Here is an 18,172-nt window from a genome sequence, read left to right on the forward strand (position 1 = left end):
TAAAGTTGTTTCATCATGACTTGCCAGGCTTCAACATAAGAAACTATAACCTACATGTATGTATGTATGTATGTATGTATGTATGTATGTATGTATGTATGTGTATATGTATAGTGTTTGTGAGTGTTTTGTCTTCATGGATTTAAGTTCACATGTGCATGCAGTGACCAAGGAGGCCAGAAGAGGGTATTAGATCTTGTGGAGCTGGAGATGCAGCTGGTGAGCTAGCCTGAGGGAAGCTGGGAATCAAGCCCAGGTCCTTTGAAAGAGCAGACAGAATGCTTAATCACTGAGCGACCTTGCCAGCTTCTTATGGACACTATCTTTTAAAAAATTATTTTTAGTTTTAAAATTATGTCCATGCATATTTGTCTGTGTAGGGTTATGTGCACATGAGTGAAGTTGCTCCCAGAGACCAAAAGAATGCCTTGGATCCTCTGGACCTAGAGTTACAGGGAGTTGTGAGCTGTCTGATGTGGATTCTGGGAAGTGAATTTAGGTTCTCTATGAGACCAGTATATGCTTTTTAAAAACATTTTAATTTGTGAATCTGTATATGAGCATGTGTGTGCACACATGCGCATGTGCTCGTGCTTGGGAGGGCCAGAGCACCAGATTCCATGGAGCTGGAGTTCTCCCTGTTTGTGAGCTGCCAGACTGGAAACGGCCTGCTCAAGTGACTTGGAGAAAGCAGGTGAAGGAGAGGGTATCTGGGGCCGCAGGCAGACTGCAGTGGTGTGGAAGGCACAGGGTGGAGTGGATACTAAAGAGAGGTCTTTCTCTTCTGTCAGAACATCCACACGTGATCTGTCTCCTGTCTTTTGTTTTCCTCAGCTGTCAGGAGGCAGACTTTTGGGGCAGCCTATCTTTCACTTTCTTAGTTCTATAGACTGCCTCGAGGGTAAGGATGCTGCAGCAGCGTGCCTCACAAGTGTGGGCTGAGGTATCACAGACCCTGGTTCTGGAAAAACAAGCATTCCTTCTTAAGCCTTTTCTAGGAACTTTGGCTTGCAAGGCAGCTCGTCTCCTTTCTTTGAGATGGGGCTTATTTGCTAAGCAAAGGCAGCACCATCACATCTTGCGGATGCTTGGAGCAAACATCAGTAGCAAATGATCCTCTTAAGCAAGTGCAAGCGGCTGCAGGCAACGCTGGGGGCTAAGCGTACAGAATGGACTAAAACCGAAACAACCGCTCAACCTCAATGCCACCGAGCATTGGAGGGACCCTTCAGAATACTGATGTGGGGAAGGCTTTTCAAACAAACAGCTGACGGACTGGGAGAGGGGCTGCATTCCATATGAGCAAACCTCTTGCATTTTGGGGCACCAACTCATGACTTCCTCATTGTCTGGCTACTGAAAGACTCAGCTACTGGGGACCTGGATAAGGGTATCAGAGGCGTGGACCTGAGCTAGAAAAAACAAACAAACCAGAAACAATATAAACCACCATCAATATTTCACTCTACCTATTGCTAGGGCAAAGTGGTCTATGCTTAGGGTTTGGAAAAGGAACCCTTGGAGATTTTCATGCAATCCCTGATCAGTCTTGGCATTCATGTCTGTTCCTTTAGGAACTCTCTTTTTGACAGAAGCCTAGGATAGGCCTTATAACACAGAGAGGAAGTTAGGGAAGGCTGATGCCCAGATGAACATGTGTTACTATGATAGTAGGGCCAGTGTAATTGGGACTACACAGGCATTCACACTTCTCCTTCATAAGGTATTTGTGGAATGGCTGTGTTTACATGACTGTTGTAGTGGTCTCTGGGGCTTGATGTTTATGCTCAGTTCCCTTTTAAGTGGCATCATTAGAAACCTGTTTTCTTCCCAACCTGTCTGGTTCCTAGTTTATCTTATTTTACGCTGTATTTCTTCTCCTGCAGGATAGGTCTTCCTGAACAAACCAGGTCTACTTCTACCTCCAGACAGAGATTCAAGGAGTTTAAGAATTTGTACCAGATGGGTTCTCGGCATGAGTCCAGTCCTGATATCATGTCCCAATTCTGATAACTGAAGTAGGGAACAGTCCCTAGAAGACCTCACACTGTGCCCTAGGTAAAAGGTGAGTTTCGCAAGTCTCCTCTCCAAGGCTACATGAGCAGTAACAACAATCAGAGGAGAGAGACTCTGTAGTTGGCTGAATGTCTACAAACTGTGCAAGGATTCTTAGAGAGATGGTTTTTTGCCAATTTTCATCCATGCTAGGGTAGGATTTTGTATGATGCAGCTGCCTTAAAGTCACCCATGCTCCTGTCTATAACCCTAATGAGCTCATTCGTTCACTAAGGTGAACTTAGATGGAAGCATTTTTTGGTATGCTGTTGGTGTCCTATCTGGAATGAAGAAAAGTTTGCTCATGTCTTCCTAGAAATGTCACTCAATGGGAACTAAAGAAACATTTACTGTTTTCACCTTGTATAAAAAGAGACATTCGTGGTCATTTTCTTTTTAGTTTTTGTATTATTTGCTTATGCATAAGATTTTCTTTCAGTAATCTTAAACTTAGCTTGGTTCTTCCAGCATTAGGAGCTCTGCTCTCTTCTTTAAATTCAAAATAAATATTTTATTATTTAAATTTTTTATTAATCATTCCATTTGTTTACATCTCAAATGATATCCCCCCTCCTGGTTACTCCTCCACAACTCCCAATCCCATCTGCCCTCTCCCCGCTCCCCTTTGCCTCTATGAGGATGCTCCCCCCCATTCACTCCAGCATCCCTCTACCCTGGGGCATCAAACCTCCACAGGACCAAGGACCTCTCCTCCCACTGATGCCAGAGGAACTGTGCTTTTACTGGACTCTCTCTAGTCTCTTTCTGCCTGGGAAACTTTCGCCCTTCTGCTGATGTGGAGACTGAGTCTCTTACATCCCACATGTTTCCTGATTTTCTGCCTTGGTAGATAACACGATTTCTCATTTTGGTTCCCACTCAGAAGTTCACCCATCCATCTGCCAATACATTCACCCATGCATCTGTTCATGCATTCACTCATGCATATGTTCATGCACTCACCCATGAATATGGTCAAGCATTCACCCATGAATATGGTCATACATTCACCCATGTATCTGCCCATGCATTCATCCATGTATCTGCCCATGCATTCTTCCATATATCTGCCCATGCATTCTTCCATGAATCTGCCCATGCATTCACCCATGTATCTGCCCATGCATTCATCCATGTATCTGCCCATGCATTCACCCATGTATCTGCCCATGCATTCACCCATGTATCTGCCCATGCATTCATCCATGTATCTGCCCATGCATTCTTCCATGAATCTGCCCATGCATTCACCCATGTATCTGCCCATGCATTCACCCATGTATCTGCCCATGCATTCACCCATGTATCTGCCCATGCATTCACCCATGTATCTGCCCATGCATTCACCCATGTATCTGCCCATGCATTCACCCATGTATCTGCCCATGCATTCACCCATGTATCTGCCCATGCATTCATCCATGTATCTGCCCATGCATTCTTCCATGAATCTGCCCATGCATTCACCCATGTATCTGCCCATGCATTCACCCATGTATCTGCCCATGCATTCACCCATGTATCTGCCCATGCATTCACCCATGTATCTGCCCATGCATTCATCCATGTATCTGCCCATGCATTCTTCCATGAATCTACCCATGCATTCACCCATGTATCTGCCCATGCATTCATCCATGTATCTGCCCATGCATTCTTCCATGAATCTACCCATGCATTCACCCATGTATCTGCCCATGCATTCACCCATGTATCTGCCCATGCATTCACCCATGTATCTGCCCATGCATTCACCCATGTATCTGCCCATGCATTCACCCATGTATCTGCCCATGCATTCACCCATGTATCTGCCCATGCATTCATCCACGTATCCATTCATGCATTCATCCATGTATCTGCTCATGTATTCACCCATGTATCTGCCCATGCATTCACCTATGTATCTGCCCATGCATTCATCCATGTATCTGCCCATGCATTCACCCATGTATCTGCCCATGCATTCATCCACGTATCCATTCATGCATTCATCCATGTATCTGCTCATGTATTCACCCATGTATCCATCCATGCATTTTTCCATCCATCAATGAGTTAATGAGTGAGTAGATATGGCTGGCATTCATCTTCTGTGACTTTGTTCTTCAGAGATCACTTCACCCCTGGCAACATGGATTTCCTTTTTGTGATTGAAATAAGGCCTGCCTTTAAATGCTGTTGAGAGCATCCGACGTGGTGCTTGCTTTCTCAGTGTCAATTCTTTCTAGCTTCCCTATTGTGTTGTCCCTTCACTGTAACTTGTTTGCTTACATATGACAGAACTCTGCATTCAGTTTTCAGGTATTTTTAAAATCACTTTGATCATTATCGTGAAATGTTTAGCTAACATTTAAATCCAATTACTATTAGAACTCCATGACATTTCTTTAACTTTTTATTAAGACACAGCATCAAATTAATGTAAACATGAAGACATTGTTTCAGTATGTTCAAATTACTTCTCAGGTGTATATCTAGTTCTTATTATTCCCACTCTAGTTTTGTCTTGATGAATTTTAATATTATATCCCAAGACATTTTGTATCACTTTGTTAAAATATCTCATATTTTAAAGACTTCTATGAATGGGAAAAAAACAAGGTAAAAAATTGTCATACTAATTCACTTCAAGGAATAAGTAAACTAGAAAGTTAATTGCTCTGTTCTCTGTCTTCAGGTGACTCAACAGGTGACTGTGTAAGCTTTGCAAATCATCACACTCTTTAAAGTTCTTCCTTGTGAAGTTATAGATAGTCTCAAAACAATAAAATGAAGGAAAATGTTGAAAATCTTAAGAAATTTAATACATCTATTTTGTTTATGGGAGTAGGAAAAGACATTTGGTGATATGAAATTCTAGTAAAATAATTTTTCTTACTTAAAATAAGGGCATGAATAATAAATTGGTCCAAGTGCAACTGAAATACTAAACTTAGTGAAGTGGTCAAATATGAAACACTGAAGGGAGGGGAAATAAGTACATTTGGAGGAAGATTATTTGAATAAGGGTGACGTTCTAGACAAGTGTTACACTGAAGGTGTTTGAAGACAAGTAGATCCCAGACGTGTAGTGGGCACTCTTCATCGTGTCTAGACAGAGTGCTCTAAATGAGCACTGGATGGTCCTCTGGGCAGACGTTAGATGAGGTGGCTGGAAGACAGTCCTGTTATCTCCAGTCCTCCTGCCTTAACTCTGCAGCAACTCACTTGATTTCCAATGAAATGCTTCTCTCAGTCAGTCTGTGACCTGCATGCCATCTTTAGGCTGGATTGCACTGCCCACTCTGCCTTCCCCCTCTATCGTCTTATCTAGTGTCTTCTGAACTGCATGTCCCTTCACATCTGAATGATTATGTTTGAAAATGCTCGACATTTTCTCTATTGTGTCCTGTGCTCCCACTCTCTCTAGGATATGAGAATATAGAGTTAAAGAACCTCAAACATTTATTTCAGGCAGCAAGGTAAGATGAATTCCTTCCTATATGTGCTATGTATTAGAGCACACTTGAGAAAGCACCTTTAAGCATATAAACACAGACAGACAGACAGACACACAAATACACACACACACACACACACACACACACACTTTTCAAAAATATTTCACATACATTCACTCTAAGTAGTAATATATGATGTTTAAAAAACTCCAAATTTGCCATGGGCTCTAATTGGTTTAGTTTCTTCTGCTTTAAAAAGTAATTGTTTACTTAGGACCTGTCTGCAGACTGGTGTTGTTCTTTGTGTTCTGTAAGCTGAGGGGTCTGCAACCCTATAGGTGGATCAACATTATGAACTAACCAGTACCCCGGAGCTCATGTCTCTAGCTGCATATGTATCAGAAGATGGCCTAGTCAGCCATCACTGGAAAGAGAGGCCCATTGGACTTGCAAACTTTATATGCCCCAGTACAGGGGAACACCAGGACCAAGAAGTGGGAGTGGGTGGGTAGGGGAGTGGGAGGGGGAGGGTATGGGGGACTTTGGGAATAGCATTGGAAATGTAAATGAAGAAAATACCTAATAAAAAAAAGAATGATGTATGCTATTTATTATGGAATAGCACCAAAGTATGTTATATGTTATGTATGGTTATGGTCACTGATCTTTGTCAGACTTAAAATGACATTAGGTTCTACTTAGTAAGCCCACACTAATGGAATAGTAGTTTTCAAACTTGGATGCTACACCTTAGAATCACCTAGGAAGCTTTAATTTGGTGTCCTAATTCCACACCCAAAATTGATTGTATGAAACTCTAGCAGATGGTACCCAACCATCATATTTTTTAATAGATTTATTTATTTATTTTATGTATGTGAGTACACTGTAGCTATACAGATGGTTGTGAGCCTTCATGTGGTTGTTGGAAATTGAATTTTAGGACCTCTGCTTGCTCCGGTCAGCTCTGCTCACTGAGTCCCTACTTGCTCTGGCCCAAAGATTTATTTATTATTATACATAAGTACACTGTAGCTGTCTTTAGACACACCAGAAGAGGGCATCAGATCTCATGTAAGCCACCATGTGGTTGCTGGGATTTGAACTTGGGAACTTCGGAAGAACAGTTAGTGCTCTTACCTGCTGAGCCATCTCGCCAGCCCCCCCTCCCCCCTTCATATGTTTTTAAATGTTCCTTAGTTGATCCCAAACTAGTGATGTTTGAAAACCCTGATGTAAGGCCACACCAAGGAGAGATTGGTCTGTGGACCAGCAGTGTGGGGAGTTACTGGTAGCTTGTTGGCACTCTCAAGCCTCATTTTGTTCTTTCTGAATCAGAATTTGCATTTTGTCAAGATGCCAAGATATTTCCATATGCAAAGTTGTTGGAGCATGCATAGACATTAAAGGGCACGCTGCTAACAATTTTAGCCATTCATTCATAAGCAGTTGATTAAGCTCCCAGAGTACATCACACAAGCAAGGGATGAATCCACGCTGCTTACCAAGTGGTACTCCATCATTATTTTAGGAGGGAATTGGGGGCTCTGTGCAGGTCAAGTACTTCCAAATAGGGTCAGGCCAGATTTGAACTCTGGGCTCTGTTGCTCCAAAGTAGAACCTTTCTCACAATGCTACACTGCTTCAGAGTGTAGTATAGTTTTTGATTTTTTTTAATATTAAACTAAGTAAGTAATACTTTCTAAATGTTCATCCTACTGATAAAATATTTTAACCCAATTATCAAGAATGAGATTGAGACAGGCTACTTGGTGAAACAAGTAGTTTGGGGATAGTTGCCCAGTGAAGTGAGGAGTTGTTTTTTAGTTACTAATGCAGGAACCAAGAGACAATACAAAACGATACCCCCTTGGTTATAAGTGAGTCCTGGGGGACATGCCGAATATTCATTTTAAAGAGGGAATGTTCTCAGTTAGTTATGTTGGGGCTGTAGAGAGCCTGACTTCAGGTCTGGGAAACCATAGTTGCCTGTAGGGTAGTTTCATCTAATTCTACAGGCACTCTTGTCTTCTTGACTGCCTCAGGGGCATGATTCTGAGGCTACTTATTGGAAGATTTTGTGTAAGCAATTCACAAGGCCTGTAGTAGCCAGGATGTGAGGGATATTTGATATGACTGGAAATATGCTTAGTGATGTATATTGTATGTAGTAGTATTACTTTAGCCAAATAACAGGAATGATCTGTCACTGTACCTCTTCACATGCCTAACTCTGGGCTGTCTTGTAGCAGTTTCCTTCTCTAATCCAAGTTAGTTCTAATGGATCATTTCTAAGTTATATTAAATATAATAAAGTGGAATCAGAAATACAAACTGTAGCTTTTCATGTAATTCTAAGTAATTTAAAATCATACATGTGCAACAGCTTTTAAGATTATTCCTTAAAATTTGGTTCTTCAGATACATCCTAACATCAGCATTATCTCTTTGGACATTCTACTTTTTCGGCTTTTATATGAACATTGTTCTCTATAAACCCTTGTTCTGTGTGTAAGACTTCTTTCAGGATCTGTTTCATAAGTAGAGATGGTGAATCAAAGATTATGAGGATTAAGATTGGAAAGGAAATATATTCACTTACAATGAGAAATCCAATTCATCAAAAAGACTATCCGGCAGTGCATTCACTGTGTGTCATAAGAAATACACGTTTTGAAGACTTATTATGCTCACTGTAAAGTTGCCTTCTAGAGAGGCTACACAAGTGTGAATTTGTGCTCAAGGTAATGTTTGAAGACCAGCTGCCCCTGTAGGACTGTGGACAGAGCATCAGCAAGGTGGAAGTTTATTGGGAGGATGATGGCAGTAAGCCCAAGCTACCTCTGCACCTTTTGATGTTAGCAGACATTGGTGGTCAGTATTTTCTACAAAACCCCAAACTCAAACCAAACCAAAGCAAAGATAAACACCACCACCACCACCACCTGCCATCTCATTAGCAAAACCAAGGACTAAAAGAGGATGGATCAAATTACAGACACATCTAGATCCACTGTCTCTATCGATGCCAATAATTCAGTATAGATTTGTTAAAAATTTTCATTTCCCCCCAAACACGACAAAAGCCATTTTTCTCATTTTGAGGTAGACAGTCGTTTTTTTTTTTTTTTTTTTAATTAGGTATTTTCCTCCTTTATATTTTCAATGCTATCCCAAAGGTCCCCCATACCCACCCCCCCAATCCCCTACCCACCCACTCCCCGTTTTTGGCCCTGGCGTTCCCCTGTACTGGGGCATATAAAGTTTGCAAGTCCAATGGGCCTCTCTTTGCAGTGATGGCCGACTAGGCCATCTTTTGATACATATGCAGCTAGAGACAAGAGCTCCGGGGTACAGGTTAGTTCATATTGTTGTTCCACCTATAGGGTTGCAGTTCCCATTAGCTCCTTGGGTAATTTCTCTAGCTCCTCCATTGGGGGCCTTCTTAAACCTTCTCTCTGGCTCATTTTTTAAGTGGCAAAAATATATGCCTGGGTAGTTTAGAACAAGTCTGTATTCTGAATATATAGCAATTTAGTGTGTGCTTGCCCCACCCACCCACCCTAGAGAACTTTTTAAACCAAATTTTATAAAACATTGAATTTATTACCTTTATATGTGACAATATATTAGCAATTCATCTTCCTTAATGTATCTATCTTATTATTATTTTCTGTACTATTTTTATACTCAGATGTGGATCTATTTGAAAGATAACTTCACATGTGTGGAATTGATACAGCAAATGGCATTCAAACTACACAGTCATCTTACTTCATATAATCAAGGATCACTTCTAAAGTTTCATGTAGATTTGGAGCATTTTGTTAACATTTTAAAGACTTGGAAAGGCTGAGTCACAATAGAACAGTGTATGCAATAGTTCATTCTGCAGCAACTTACTATACATGAAACTCTGGGGGTGAATGCCCAGAGGTGGATTGTTTATATAATTCTTGTTTTTTTTTTTGTTTTTGTTTGGTTTTTGTTTTAAGGAAGGAAGATAGGTATTATACAAGTACCAAAAGAGAAGATGTGATGTATTGGAGGTTTAAAATGTGGAGACTGGATCTTATCTGAGGAATTAACTAAACTCAGAGAAATCAATGTTTCTGTGAAGATGACACCACCCCCCAAACAGTTGGTTAGAGAGGGGGCTAGCAGATATTCAAGGCAGAGGAATAGACTTGTGGGAAACACAGGGCCTAGAAAACTACGGTGGTAGTGACTGAAGCTGGATAGATCGGTAGGGGTCAGCTGACATGAATTTTGTAAGCCAAGATAGAGATTTGGGGTCTTTTTCTAAGCCCAATGGGAACTGAAGATAGAAAGGATCCATCTTCCCTTTTCTGTTCTATGCATGCGTGTGTATGTGCAAATGTACTTACCTTTGTGTACACTCATGGAAGCTAGAGATATGAATGAAGCTTGCAATTTCACCAGGTTGGCTGGCCAGCAAGCCCCTGTGATCTACTCTCCCTTCTCCCTGACTGTGAACAGGTATACGCTACCAACCTTGATTTTATATGGGTAATGAGGATGGAAATTCAGGTCCTCATACTTGTACATGTTACTCACTGAGCCATCTTCCCAGTGAAGTAATATGATCAAATGACATTGCAAAGAGTCTCCCTGCCCTGTGGATCATAGACTGGAAAAGAATGAGATTAGAGTTGTGGGATCCAGCAGGGGTTTCTGTGGCCAGACAAGATTCAGGATGCTTGGGAAAGTCAAGGATAGTGGAGGCAGAGAACTGAGGGAACAGATGGGACATATACAGGGGGACAACCGGGAGGACTTGGATTTAGTGATGGGAGAGAAGTGAGAAGTCCATTTGAAAGAGGGTTGGCTTAGATAACATTCATACTCCTTTGCATGGCTAAGACACTTACACTGCGTGAGCCTTGGCCATATACAGGGCTAAACAAATTGATTTTCTCTGTCTACTCTAAGGAAAAAAAAATGACAATCTTTAATCTCAAGGGTTATTGCTAGTTTCATTGTTTTATACCTAACAAAGATAATCATGCTTGCATATGACTTTTTAATATTTGATGATTATTTATTGCTAACAGCTTTATTAGTATATAAATGATATTTAGCAAGCTTTCATATTTAAAGACTACAATTTTATAAGCTTGATATATGTATATGAGTATGATGCCATCTTCCTAAGCAAGACTGTGAACCCATCCATTATTTCCAATGCCTTCTGTGACCCATTGAGGCATTGCCTTTCTTTTCTATTCCTTTGCAGCAACTCACCTGGCTTTTGATATCTCAGATGATTTTGGATCTTTGTGGAATTTTGTGCAAATAGAATCAGGCAATAGTGTATTCTTTTGTGAGACAAAAGATGTTTGTGTTTTTTTTAATTTGATAAAAATATTTCATAAATATATTATTTTTATTATTAAACCAGTACCAGGAGACTGGTATTAGCTCCAAGGTCAACTATGTAGTTCATATCCACTGTCAGATGCTCTTGTGTATGGCAGTTCATCTCCATGATACAAACATGCAGGGCAGGGTTTTTTCCTGTATCTTGGGTGTGGGGGTTGGGATTATGACCTGAGTTGTCCGAGATGAGTTCCTGATTGCTCACAACAGTATACATGTCAAGAATTCTACTGGCAGGGCAAACAAAAATTGTGTGGGGCTTCCCTTGGTTTCTCGTCAGAATCCAGGGCAGACCTGTGCACAGCAAATTTACATGGGTGGGTGCTGTTGGAGGGATGGCTCAGTGGTTAAGAGCACTTGCTGTTCTTGCAGAGGATCTGGGTTTGGTTCCCAGCATCAGCATAGTAGATGGCAATCATCTGTAACTGCAGTCCTAGTGTCTTCTGGCTTCTGTAGAGTGTTTGCACAGGCATGAACGTGATTCACGTATGTATATGCAGGTAAAAACTTCATACACATAACACAAAACAAATGGATAAACTCTTTACCTCTGACTTGGCCAGAACCACTTGGTTCTGATCCACTTGTTACTTGATGCATCAGGGTGAGCTTTCTTTCAACACAAGTCCTTTGTGTTCCAACTGGTTTGAGAGCTGGGAATGTATCTCGTTGGCAGGACACTTGCTTAGCATGTATAAGACCTTGGGTTCAATTTCTTGCATTAAAACACTAAAGGATGTTAAAAGAATGAAATGAGCCAGGTGTGGGGGTATACACCTGTAGTCCCAGAACTTGGGGGTAGAGGCAGGGGGGTCAGGAGTTCAAGATCATTCTTGACTACATTGAGAGTCGTAAGACAGCATGGGTTCGTGAGACCCTGTCTCCAAAGAGGAGAGATGGCAGTGGAGGGGCTGGAGAGATGGTTCATCTGGTGAAATACCTGCTGCCTAAGCATGCAGACCTGAGTTTAACCCCAGGACCCACACAAAAGCCAGGCAGATATAAAGTCATAAATAAGAACCCTGGGGCTTGATGTCCAGTTAGACAATCTGAATTGGTGTGCTGAGTTTAGTGAGAACCTCTGTCTCAAGAAAGAAACCTAGTACTGACCTCCTGCCTCCATATACAGGTATACATATATGTATATGAGTCCATACATGTGGGCACACATACACGGATACACAAATACACAAAGGCTTGGAGAACATTGAAGCAATTGAGTGTTCCATTCAGAGGCAGTTACCTGAGGCCTTACCAGGGTTGACATGAAATTCAGGTGCTTAATAAAAAAAAAAAGATTTTAAATGAGTGAAGAATAACTTTTTGGTATAAAAATAAAAATTGCTTTTGATTTTAAATGTTACATATGACACAGTTATGTTAATCTCCCCCTCATTTTTACTACACAACACACATGCGTATAAAACTGTCCTGTCCAAGAGAAGGGCAGAGTGAAGGATGTGGACAAAGGGTTGATTCTAACGAGCAGTAGCCTGTCTGAGGATGGTCCTTACCCAAAGAATCATGTACTCAAGACCAGGTCTTCTGTTGATGTGAACCCAAGAATGGCTTCTACTGCTTCTCAGGGGGCTGGGATGAGAAATGGATGGATGTAGACTGAGAGAGGCCAGTGCCAACTTAGCCTGCGCTGTGTCTGTCTCCTCCCTTCTACCTTCCCTTCTTACGTGGGTCCTAGGCTATGTGTACAGCTTAGGATTTCTGTAGTGATGTGATAGACCCTGGTCCAGGCACTGATGCTTGGTGGCAGGGCACACTGAATTCCTGGTTTGAGAGTTTCCCATGTTTTCTCTGGAACTCGAGGGAAAGAGGCATCCTAGGAGGGACGAGATGAGGAGGAGAGAGACTAGGGTTGAGAGTTAACAAGCAAAATCACTCAAATGATCTTTCTTCTTCCTCTTCTCTGCCCTGGCCTCATTAATACAAGGAGGCTAATATTTGGCTCTGGAGTGTGTGCAGGACTGGAGCTCTCTCCAGGGGCACTGTTAAATGTCATAAATTGCAAGCGTGCAGTTAGAAGAGTTTGTGAATGGCATCTGAGCCTGAGGCCATCTAGTAATATTTATATGGTGGAAGTTCAGCCTGTTTCCCTTTTAGAAAAAGTTTCCGATTTGCTTCATATGATGTCCATCTCAATCACTGTATTTGGGCTCCAATGGAAGAAGACTCTTGGATCCGAGTGCCAGGAGAAGGCTGTGGAAGAAGCAGGCTTTGTGCTTGGGGACAACGTATAAAGGCTCCCATCCAGGGCCTTTTGTTCTGCCCCATGCCTTCTTTCTCTTAAGAGTACAATCAGGAATCAGGTCTCTAACTGCTGGGAGTAAAGAGGATCATGCTTATTTTAGTCTATAAAAATCTAGATAATAAATTAAACATGCCATCATAGCCATATTCAAAGGTCATAAAACCCCATAGCAGGGATGATGGAATATTACCAAAAATAATAAAATCCCAACTCATTCCTGGAACGTATTCGCAACTCCTGTTTAAAGTTATATATAGTGATACTCATTTATTCCAGGAGCAGTACTGTGAGGCAGATACCATTGCAACCCCCATTTTAAAAACTGAGAATCTGAGGTCCAGGTTTCTGTTACAGAGGCAAATGTTGGATCATGCTTGCTGCTTACACATAGGCAGGTACCTCAAACCCATAGCACGCGTCCCGGGATCCTCACTGTTTTGCCTCTCTAATTTCATTCAGTACATCTTTGGGCTTGTGTGTGCATGTTGAGAATGCTGGCTTCTTTTTTTTTTTCCATTTTTTATTAGGTATTTAGCTCATTTAAATTTCCAATGCTATACCAAAAGTCCCCCATACCCACCCACCCCCACTCCCCTACCCACCCACTCCCCCTTTTTGGCCCTGGCGTTCCCCTGTACTGGGGCATATAAAGTTTGCGTGTCCAATGGGCCTCTCTTTCCAGTGATGGCCGACTAGGCCATCTTTTGATACATATGCAGCTAGAGTCAAGAGCTCCGGGGTGCTGGTTAGTTGTTCCACCTATAGGGTTGCAGATCCCTTTAGCTCCTTGGGTACTTTCTCTAGCTCCTCCATTGGGAGCCCTGTGATCCATCCATTAGCTGACTGTGAGCATCCACTTCTGTGTTTGCTAGGCCCCGGCATAGTCTCACAAGAGACAGCTACATCTGGGTCCTTTTGATAAAATCTTGCTAGTGTATGCAATGGTGTCAGCATTTGGATGCTGATTATGGGGTGGATCCCTGGATATGGCAGTCTCTACATAGTCCAACCTTTCATCTCAGCTCCAAACTTTGTCTCTGTAACTCCTTCCATGGGTGTTTTGTTCCCAATTCTAAGGAGGGGAATAGTGTCCACACTTCAGTCTTCATTCTTCTTGAGTTTCATGTGTTTAGCAAATTGTATCTTATATCTTGGGAATCCTAGGTTTGGGGCTAATATCCACTTATCAGTGAGTACATATTGTGTGAGTTCCTTTGTGAATGTGTTACCTCACTCAGGATGATGCCCTCCAGGTCCATCCATTTGGCTAGGAATTTTGTAAATTCATTCTTTTTAATAGCTGAGTAGTACTCCATTGTGTAGATGTACCACATTTTCTGTATCCATTCCTCTGTTGAGGGGCATCTGGGTTCTTTCCAGCTTCTGGCTATTATAAATAAGGCTGCTATGAAGATAGTGGAGCATGTGTCCTTCTTACCAGTTGGGGCATCTTCTGGATATATGCCCAGGAGAGGTATTGCTGGATCCTCCGGTAGTACTATGTCCAATTTTCTGAGGAACCGCCAGACTGATTTCCAGAGTGGTTGTACAAGCCTGCAATCCCACCAACAATGGAGGAGTGTTCCTCTTTCTCCACATCCACGCCAGCATCTGCTGTCACCTGAATTTTTGATCTTAGCCATTCTGACTGGTGTGAGGTGGAATCTCAGGGTTGTTTTGATTTGCATTTCCCTGATGATTAAGGATGTTGAACATTTTTTCAGGTGCTTCTCTGCCGAGAATGCTGGCTTCTTATTTTATCACAAAACACTTCCCCAACCAAATCATCCCACCTTTTACCTGGGCTTTCACATGGCTATTCTAGATCATTCCAGTCTATAAAATCCAGAGAATAAATTAAATATGTTGTCATAGTTAGCAAGCAAACAAACAAACAAACACCACTAACACTATGACCCACAGCAGCAGCAGCAGCAGCAGCAACAACAAAATAACCCATAAAACTTTCCCTTTGCTCTGGAGTATTAACTGTTCCTTGGTTGTGTATGCCTCTACTGCCCCTCAAGTCTTGAGTTTTTTTCTTAAGTAGCCATCTCTCTCTGTTCTACACAAAACCTCCTCTCCTCAAAGTGTTCTGTACAACACAGTAAAACTTTAGTGTTATGGCAAGCCAGGAACACAAAATCAACCATCCTGAGTGGCAGCAACAGCCATAAATAGCTCTTGCACTTTCCTTTTCTGGCATGATTTTGGCTGCTGTAGGATTCATGATGGGCAAACCCAAAGGATGAAGAGCTGTGACTCTAAAGACGTTAAAAGCCTGAATAAAGATGTAAGGGTCAGGTTAAGTGATGTCAGAACTGACTTGGGGTCTAGTCATGGTTTGTTCAACACGTTTAAAGCTCAAGCTTTCTTTAGAATGTGACAGTGGGTCCTGAATTGGGACTGATAGGGACAGGAAAGCATGCTGGAGGACTTTTGACTCAAGAGTTGGGTCTTAAGACTCTTCCAAGTGAGTGACTGGGCATCTCATGGGGGCACGTGTGACTTGTGGTAAGAGTCATTGAGAAGTGGGAAGAATTTTGTGCCTGTCCTCTTGTTCTCCAGGTTCACCTTTGTGGTATTTCTGGTCTCTGGGCCTGTCCTCAAGTATCCTCAGCGCCTAGAAAGAGCTGTTTCTCCTCCTTCCAAGAGAAAGAGACCTTCTAGATACAGTGCATAATGACTGCTTTTCTTTTATATTCGTCATAAAGATCGATAATCCACATATAATTTCCACACTGGGCGGTAAGTATGAGTAATTATGGAATAATTAAATGTGCAAAGGGTGGCCAGGACTGTTAAAAGAGCAATTATGTAGCTAACTCCTCTGGGCTGCCTTCACTCTAAGTTGAAATAAAATAATTTGAAATATAACATCAGACTCCAGAGTGAAGATTTTAGACTCCCCTTCAGCCTGTAATGGAACTTCCTTTCTATCTCAAAATTTAATGAACACATAGCAGTCCCAGAGCCCCAAAAAAGACAGGGACAAGAGGGATTCAGACTGTGGTACAGCAGTGATGTTCGTAGGTGCAAGTCCCTTAGCAGAGTCAAGGAAGGTGGAGAGGTGATGTGATCCCAGATGCTGGTGTTGTATCTATCAGTCCAGCTGCCTCCTGTGGTTCTGTTTATCGTCTTTTGTTTCATGTTCAGGGTAGGTTGGCTGTAGCTCTCCTTCACTGTCTACACCCTAGAATCTTAGCACATCTATTTTTGCCCTTGCTCATCTCATGTTGGTAGGATTTTATGGGTGTAGCTTCTGACAATACTAGGAGACACAGTCTCAAAGCAAACTTTTTTTTGAGACAGGGTATCTCACTAACCTGTACTGTGTCAAGTAGTCTATTCTGGCTGGTTAGTGAGCCCCAGTGATCCACATGTCTCTACCTCTCCACTCCTGGGGTTCTAAAAATGTGGGTTCTGGGGATGCGAGTTATTCTTACAAGGCAAACACTTTATAGACTGGACATCCTCTCCATCTTTGTTTGTGTATTTTCTGTGACTACCAGGTCAGGATTGAGTAAAGCTGATAAAAACTTAAGTCTCTAGGACCTAAAATATTTACTTTCTGGCCTTTTACAAAGACCTCCCTTTGCACACTGCCTGGTACATTGATAGGAAGTCAGTTTGTCTAGGCAGAGTTTCAGCTGCGTTTCTCTCCCTTTCAGTCTTTGTGGATCATGTGTTTGACCTACAGGGTCACTATCTGTATCCGTGCATGGCAAATAGTGTTGCTCAAATAATTTCTGATGGGACTGTCTTAATTAGGATTCTATTGCTGTAAAGAGAGACAATGTCCACAGCAACTCTTATAAAGGAAAAAACAAATAATCCATTTAATTGGGACAGTTTACAATCCATATAATTTACTGTTTTATAGGTTCAATCCATTCTCTTTTTGGTGAGGAACATGACGGCATGCAGGTGGACATGGTTCTGGAGAAGGATCCAAGAGTTCTTTATCTGGATCTGGAGGCTGCAGGAAGAGCAAGTGAGACCCTGGGCCTGGCTTGAGCTTCTGAAGCCTCTAAGCCCAACTCAAGTGACACACTTCCTCCAACCAGGCCACACCTCCTAATAATGCTGCTCCCTGTGAGCATAGGAGGCCCATGTTCATTCAAAACACCATAGGGACCGATGGCCACTCCCATGTATAAGAAGAACGTTTCTTTCTTCTGACTTGGAGCACATTCACATGGTATATTAATGGAAACTAATGCCAAGGAAATTTACCCTAACAATAACCTGGGGAGTTATATTGGTAATAGATGTGGTAGACCAATTAGAAAATTTTGCAAATTAATAGGGAAAAGATGAATACCTAAATATAAAATAAAGGTTTTAAACTATTTAACAAATACCTAAAAAGCATATGACAAATATTTAGTCTTGCTAGTAATCAAAGAAATGCCAATGAAAAGTGAACCTCTGAGGTTGGCCCAACTGCAACAGGAGAGGAGGCCCTTGGTCCCAGGGAGGTTTGATGCCCCAGTGTAGGGGGATGCTGGAGCAGTGGGGTGGGAGAGTGTGGTTGGGTGGGGGAGCACTCTCATACAGGCAAAACGGATGGGGGAGGATAGATGTGGGATGGGAGGTTGGTGGAGGGGGTAACTGGGAAGTGGGATATCATTTGAGATGTAAACAAATGGAATGATTAGTTAAAAAAGAAGTGAGCCTCTGATTTACATTTATTAACAACAAGGAAAAGCCCACCAACGGCAAAGGTGCAGGAATTATGGCACACTTGACAGATGTGGACAACTTTCATTTTTTAAAAAATATTTATTTATTTATTATTTTTACAAATGTGTACAACTTTTGATGGGGGTGGTGGTTAGAATGAGATGTCTGTTCACCCATAATCTTGGGTACTTTAATGCTTACTTAGTGCCTGGGTAGGAGACGATTGGGAAGGATTAGGTGGCATGGCTCTGTTGGAGGAGGTGCGTCACTGGGGTCTAAGTGAGGTTTCAAAAGCCCCTCACCATCTCCAGTGCACGCCATCTGT

The 18,172-nt window shown here is 42.0% G+C and overlaps 1 long non-coding RNA gene across 1 annotated transcript; it reads left to right on the top strand.

Moving 5' to 3' along the window:
* Positions 1-800: 800 nt before the first annotated feature.
* Positions 801-17,318, top strand: Gm42260. The gene is made up of 3 exons (XR_881148.2): positions 801-2,065; positions 15,730-15,909; positions 17,045-17,318. It is a non-coding gene; the product is annotated as a predicted gene, 42260 (long non-coding RNA).
* The last annotated feature ends 854 nt before the right edge of the window (positions 17,319-18,172 follow it).

This window comes from Mus musculus, chromosome 4 (genome assembly GCF_000001635.26).
Source record: "Mus musculus strain C57BL/6J chromosome 4, GRCm38.p6 C57BL/6J".
Classification (NCBI taxonomy): Eukaryota; Metazoa; Chordata; class Mammalia; order Rodentia; family Muridae; genus Mus; species Mus musculus.